This window comes from Anoplophora glabripennis, unplaced genomic scaffold, assembly GCF_000390285.2.
Source record: "Anoplophora glabripennis isolate ALB-LARVAE unplaced genomic scaffold, Agla_2.0 scaffold391, whole genome shotgun sequence".
NCBI lineage: Eukaryota > Metazoa > Arthropoda > Insecta > Coleoptera > Cerambycidae > Anoplophora > Anoplophora glabripennis.
Genome location: NW_019416467.1, coordinates 459991 through 466299, shown reverse-complemented (window position 1 = coordinate 466299; position 6309 = coordinate 459991).

The window sequence follows — 6309 nt, the reverse complement described above, 5'->3', positions numbered from 1 at the left end:
ACCTGAAGGTGCCTTGAACCCTGTTGAATGTCCATCCAAAAATGCTTGTCGAAAACTTTTTACATTTTTATCTTGCCATACTTTTGTTACAGTATATCCCTCGTTGACCCAAGTTTCGTCTAGATAATAAATATTCCTCCCTTCGTCACGGAATTTTCTAATTGATCTTAAGTAGGATCTTCGCCAACAAATAATTTCATCTTTATCGATCTTACTCTCGTAAGACGGCCCATAATTTGCTTCTACTGATTTTTGGCAAATCGTTGTCCTCTGAAAGTTCACTTAAAATTTTGTTTACCGTTGGTATTTCTTTTTTAAAATAAAATGAGTGTACTTTAGTCACTAAACACAAGTCGAATTTTACTCTACTGCACTAGCACGTCTTCGTATATTCAGCTCTAAGACTGGATTGATCTGTCACAATACAGTGGCTCCTGCCCTATGATATATCCAGTAAAATATACTAATGTTCACCCATTACCTGTTAGCATTAGTGTTACCCGATAATTACCTGAAACGAAATATTAGCACGCCCATGGTCGGTTCTTATCTCGGGGTTTTATTACTCTCTTTCATTTCCAAACAGAGTATAGTGAGTTATGAAACCCTTGGTTACGACACGATTTAAGTTGACACTCGTATCCTAGGTATTGTAGATTTTGGGAAAATTACGAATTTTTATGACCTGACCTTCAAATAACCTTGTCAAAGTTGATAGAACCTGAAATATTCACGAATTTTCTTGCTTTAGCCAGCCAAAAAATATTTTTTTTATCTTCTAATAAATCAACTTCTTATAATTTGCCACGACAAATCCAAATCCGTCGTCAAAATTTGTCTATCATTTTTCCAATGGTCGAAACATGCTTCACAATGTCGGTCTTTTAACATAATTTTCAGCAATCAACAGCGAAAATTGTTTATTATAATTTCATAGCTTGAAATAATAGTTAAATTTCACAAGAAAATTATAAAAAAAGAAACGCATTTCATAAGGTAAGTAAGTATTGAAATATTTTTTTTTACTTCGTTACATTGATAATTTGGACCACCGTTACGCATATGACCAATTTCATGTGTATCGACATATCGACTGATTTGAATGAGCTATTCTGTTTTCACATTCTAATGTTTTGTACATTTTATATTCTCCTGTGATCAGTAATATTTACTTGTAATTAAATTAACTAAACAAAGTAAAATGTGGAAACAAAAAGATGTCTTTGTCAAAAGTGAAAGCAAGAATGTAGGATGTTTCTGTGAATGATTGCATTATTTATTAAAAATGTTTTATGTCGTATACTTATTCAATTTATATTGGGTTTATAATATCATACGGTCTAATAAAAAAAAGAATAGCAATAATCATATTCAGATCAAGTAATTATTAGTTCTAGATTCTTTCCTTAATTCTTTTAATCTATAATTGATCATGGCCAACTTAAAAAAAGTTTTTGATTGTTAGTAATAGTGATTTTAATTGATATTTGTTTTTCAGCTCAATAAAATTTATGTCATCATAAATCTTGTTGAAGTAGAATATAGAACATATTGATTTTTATTTACATAATTAAAAAGCATATCTTATGGTTTTATTTAGACCGAATATCCATTTGAATAACCTAAAAAGATGTTTTACAGATGTTTAATTTATGAATATATTGAAATAATGCATTCATTCTGTATTCTTACTGTTCTGTTATCATCACCCTTGACGAAAACTAATCACGTAAAAAACAATTTGTGCAAAGAGATCGTTTGTTTCCACATTTCAATATATCAGATATGTATTCTGTATTAATTTTATTTAGCCATCATTATTAGTTTTTATCTTTGACAATTATTTATTAGTAGCTGTTTACTAGGTCTTAGCGTAGTATAATTCTTTACAAGTTGGGACATACAACATTGTTTGACTTCATGATTTTTATATATACCTATGTAGGTATAAAAAAATATTTGAATCAGATTAACATCTTTAAAATAGAATAAAAAGATGTGAGAGCTAATACATTTGTTAGAAGAAGAAATATATAATAATTGCTGTGTAAATTAATATTGAAAATTACATTTTTTCTCTCTAACGAATATATGACATGGTTTTATTATTTATTTCATCACATATGTTGATTCATGATGATTGATGTAGGTCATTTGAAAACTGATATTAGAGAAAATTTTCCACGGACTTATGGGAGTCTAATCAGTTTTTGTCTTTGTTCTCAAAATAATCATAACTATTTACTTTTTATCAATATTTTTATCATAGGTATAACATGTTAATATTTCACATAATGAGAATATCAAATCAATAAAAATTGGGATTAAAAGATAAAAGTTTCGCTTATCTTTTACCAATAAATAATATACACATTCACACGAAAGGGTCTATTATACGAAAAAAAAAAAATAGTAAAGGTGTACAAGACGATTTTTGTTAGTATGTATATTTTTTAATGCTGTGGGTAGCTATACATACAAATAATTAAAAATTGTTGCAAAATTTACTTGTTCCCATCTATTCAAATCACACTAAACGAAAAATTTAAAAAGTATACAGTTCGTTCACGGACGAAGTTGAAAAGAGAAAATACTCGTATGTTTTAATATTCCATTTCATGAAAAAAAAAGTCATTCCTCAAAGAAAAATCTGCTACAAGTGGTCCACCACATACAGTGTGTCCCCTACAAAGAAATGATTTCAAATATAGTAACTGATTTTCGTAGAACTCAATAATACATTTCGTCAGTTAAATAAAGTAAGCCTTGTCAGGAACAAAAAAATTGTGTATCCTTACACCAATTTTTTTACCCTGTAGGTAGGTATATGTAAGCCACCTAAACTATATTTTTGTACATTTCAACACAAGCGGGATTTTTGGCAAGAATTAGTTTTTTTCATGAAAAGATGTCCTCCTTTTTTTTGGATACTTGATGAAATAATCAATAATAATAATAGGCCAACAAATACATTTTTTTCTGAGCAAATTATTGGGTTTGAAAGCGTGAATCAAATTGTACAAGGTGCTTCAAGAATAACTGCACAAACTTAAATTTGAATTTGGCTGCTTAAAAAAGAAAAATGAGCTCTGTAAAGGAACGACAGAAGACCTTTCGGGATTTTTTTTCTGTGAATATAGTTTTAGGTCCCATATCATAAAATAAAATACAGAAATTTCTGCTAAAAATAGTTTTTCGAATAAAATGGAGAGTTCATTCTTTATAATCCCACTAGGCAATGATCCAGTTTCCAAAATACTAAATTGCTTTGAATTTCAAGGGATGTATCCACCACCATTTTACATATTTATGACCGAATTCACCTTTATAGTCCGGTCAATCTAGACATTCAAAGATACATAAATTTACAACAAGCTGAAAGTGAGTAATGTTGTTCAAAACATAATTGAAAATAACATATTAAAATTCCTCATCGTTCCGGTACTCGGAAAAAATTTACTCGAGCTCAAAGGTCAAAAATGGGTTTTTCGCGATTTTCAGCTAAATAGTAAGTTTTATCACAAAATTACCTCTGACAAAAATTGTAGATCATCGCTTTTATCATTTCCAATCCTTGCTAATATCTGTTATTATGCAATAGTTTCAAACTATACAAAATCACAACAGACCTGTGGAATAGGCCTACTGGGGAAACCAGGTTAAAAAAAACGCGCCAAGTACACTACCTCATAGGTGGCTTGGAAACGTGTGCATATTATGACGATTACAACTTTTACATCTTTTTGAATCGTTATATCTCAGAAACGGTGGCTCTTATGAAAAAAGTATTCATACATTTTATAGATAATTTTATGATCTACAATTTTTGTCTGAAGTAATTTTATGATAAAACTTACCGTTTAGCTGAAAATCGAGAAAAACCCATTTTTTTGACCTTTGACCTCGAGTAAATTTTTTTCCGAGTACCGGAACGATGAGGAATTTTAATATGCTATATTTAATTATGTTTTAAACAATTGTACTCACATTCAGCATGTTGTAAATTTATGTACCTTCACTCTTATTTTTTGGTCTAATTTGACCGGACTATTAAGATAATTAGATAAATAATTGGACCGAGTTTCATCATTATAAATATTTCAGAAAATGGGAATTTATATTCAAATGTTAACAAAAAAAGAAATTCTGGCCCGTTTGAAAAAAATATTTTTTTTATTTTAACCACACGAATTTAAATTTTTATATATGGTCAATTAATTATGATTAAATACATTGTGTAAAAGTTTATTAGAAGCAACTTGAGTGTTTTCTTTAATAAGTTAATTATACTTTTAAAAAATGTTCTCTTTAGGAGGTACACAATGACGTAGTCGTAAAATGCATCTTCTACAGGGCGATCTTCATACAACCGGTCCATTAATTTTGTCATGCAAAAATATCCCCAGATGTTTCATCATTCATTTGTTCGCTCTCTACCCAGTCCCCATTAGCATTATTAATTCTATAGTTGGGAATGATTCATGAACATTTATATTCTAGGTTATATGCTAATTTATTTTTTAGTCCGGCCTTTTAAAATAAGTTTCTGTTAATTAAAATTTAAGCGTTTCGTTTTTTTCTGTTTAGATTTCTTTTTACAACTTCATTATTCAAGTAATGGCATCTAAAATTGTACATTTACGTGTCGCTTTTTTATTTCATACTAATTAAATCCACGAGTATTCGCTTTATCAGCTGATTAAATGATCAGAATAATAATGGATCTCCTTTTTTAGCACACTCGCCGAGTTAGAGATGTTTACATGCAATTTTTTTGCGGTTTATCCACATGTCAACATTGTTGCCTGAACTGCGGCTACAGCGAAGGAAATTTCAATCCGAGTATACAAACATAGGAAGGAATCTTATACAGGGAAATGATTTTGACGCATTAAAAAATAATTTATACAGAGAGATTCACAAATGGTGACCAACAATGAAACCTCATATTCTGTGATGAATTTTAAGGGGATCTTTCCTATAAAGTTTAGCATCCTAGATAAAAACTTTATACCATTTGTGAATCACCCTGTATAATACTTACCCCGGAATCTTAATTTTCCATCACTGAAAAACTACAGTAGTTCAAGCCGAGGTGTGTAATCGAGGAAAGGATTGAACTTGGGAGAAATAAAATTTATCTTCATTCTATTAAGTCATTTATTTAAATAAAAATACTAAATATTTCGGTTCTAAAAAATAATTTAAACAGATAAACTGAATTAAATTGCTGTGCACAACTGAATATTTATTTGTTGAAGAGGAAATTTAATTGGTACCTATAGTTAGCCTTGTTTGTTCTTGGAAGAGCTATCGTAATTGCTGACAATGTATTTAATACTGATATTAAATACATTTATAATTCATTTAATGCAAAAAATTGTTGAAAAATCTATATACACATTCATACTTTCTGAAAAAAAATCATTTATAACAAATACATAACACAAAATAAGAAATACATATAAATCTTGTAACGAATTGGAAAGGTACACAAAGAATCACGAATGAAAAATTACCTGACCGAACTTTGGGTGATATATAAAAATTAACTATTATTATAGCAACAACAGAATAGTATTAAATTAATCATTTTAATTTAATTCACAAGTATAAAATAAAATTTTTGATAGAATGCATGACATCTACACTTGTTAACACTCAGTACATTGAGAAAACAGAATTTAAACCTAGAGTGACGTATATCAAATAAAAGCTCAAAATCTATAGATGAATAGAAGATATCTTAATTGAACTTAAGTCATAGTATGAAATTTTTTATCAATTGTCAAATTAAATTATAATTTTCACAAATGTCAAAAATAAAGTTGGCTTTACAAGTACCTGGAGATGACCTATAAAATAAAAATGATAAAAAAAACATAATATAAGGATTATTTTAACTAGTTATAGAATTGTATGTTAAAATAAAAGGACATTTGTAAAAAATTTATTAGTCATAAGGAGCGTAGCGAAAAGTGTTGTTAAAAAAGGACATCCAAGGACTGAAAATTCTGTAAAGGGACCTTAAGCAAAAATAGGACCAGAATATTCCAGAAAGGATGAAAAACAAAAGTTTATTGATTGGTTACGGCTTGGGTTTTGGAGAATGCAGAGTAGAGAGGCAGCTCCAATAAATTTAAATTTATACAAGAAAGAAACAGTCAAGTAAGAAACAGTCAAGTAAGAAAATTAAACTTACCAGTAAGGTTAAAAGTTTGTTTGTTCTCCAATCAAGAGAAAGAAATTTACCATCAAAGAAAAAAATTTCCGTTACCAGTAGTAAGCAGTCCATAGAGGTTTCCAGTG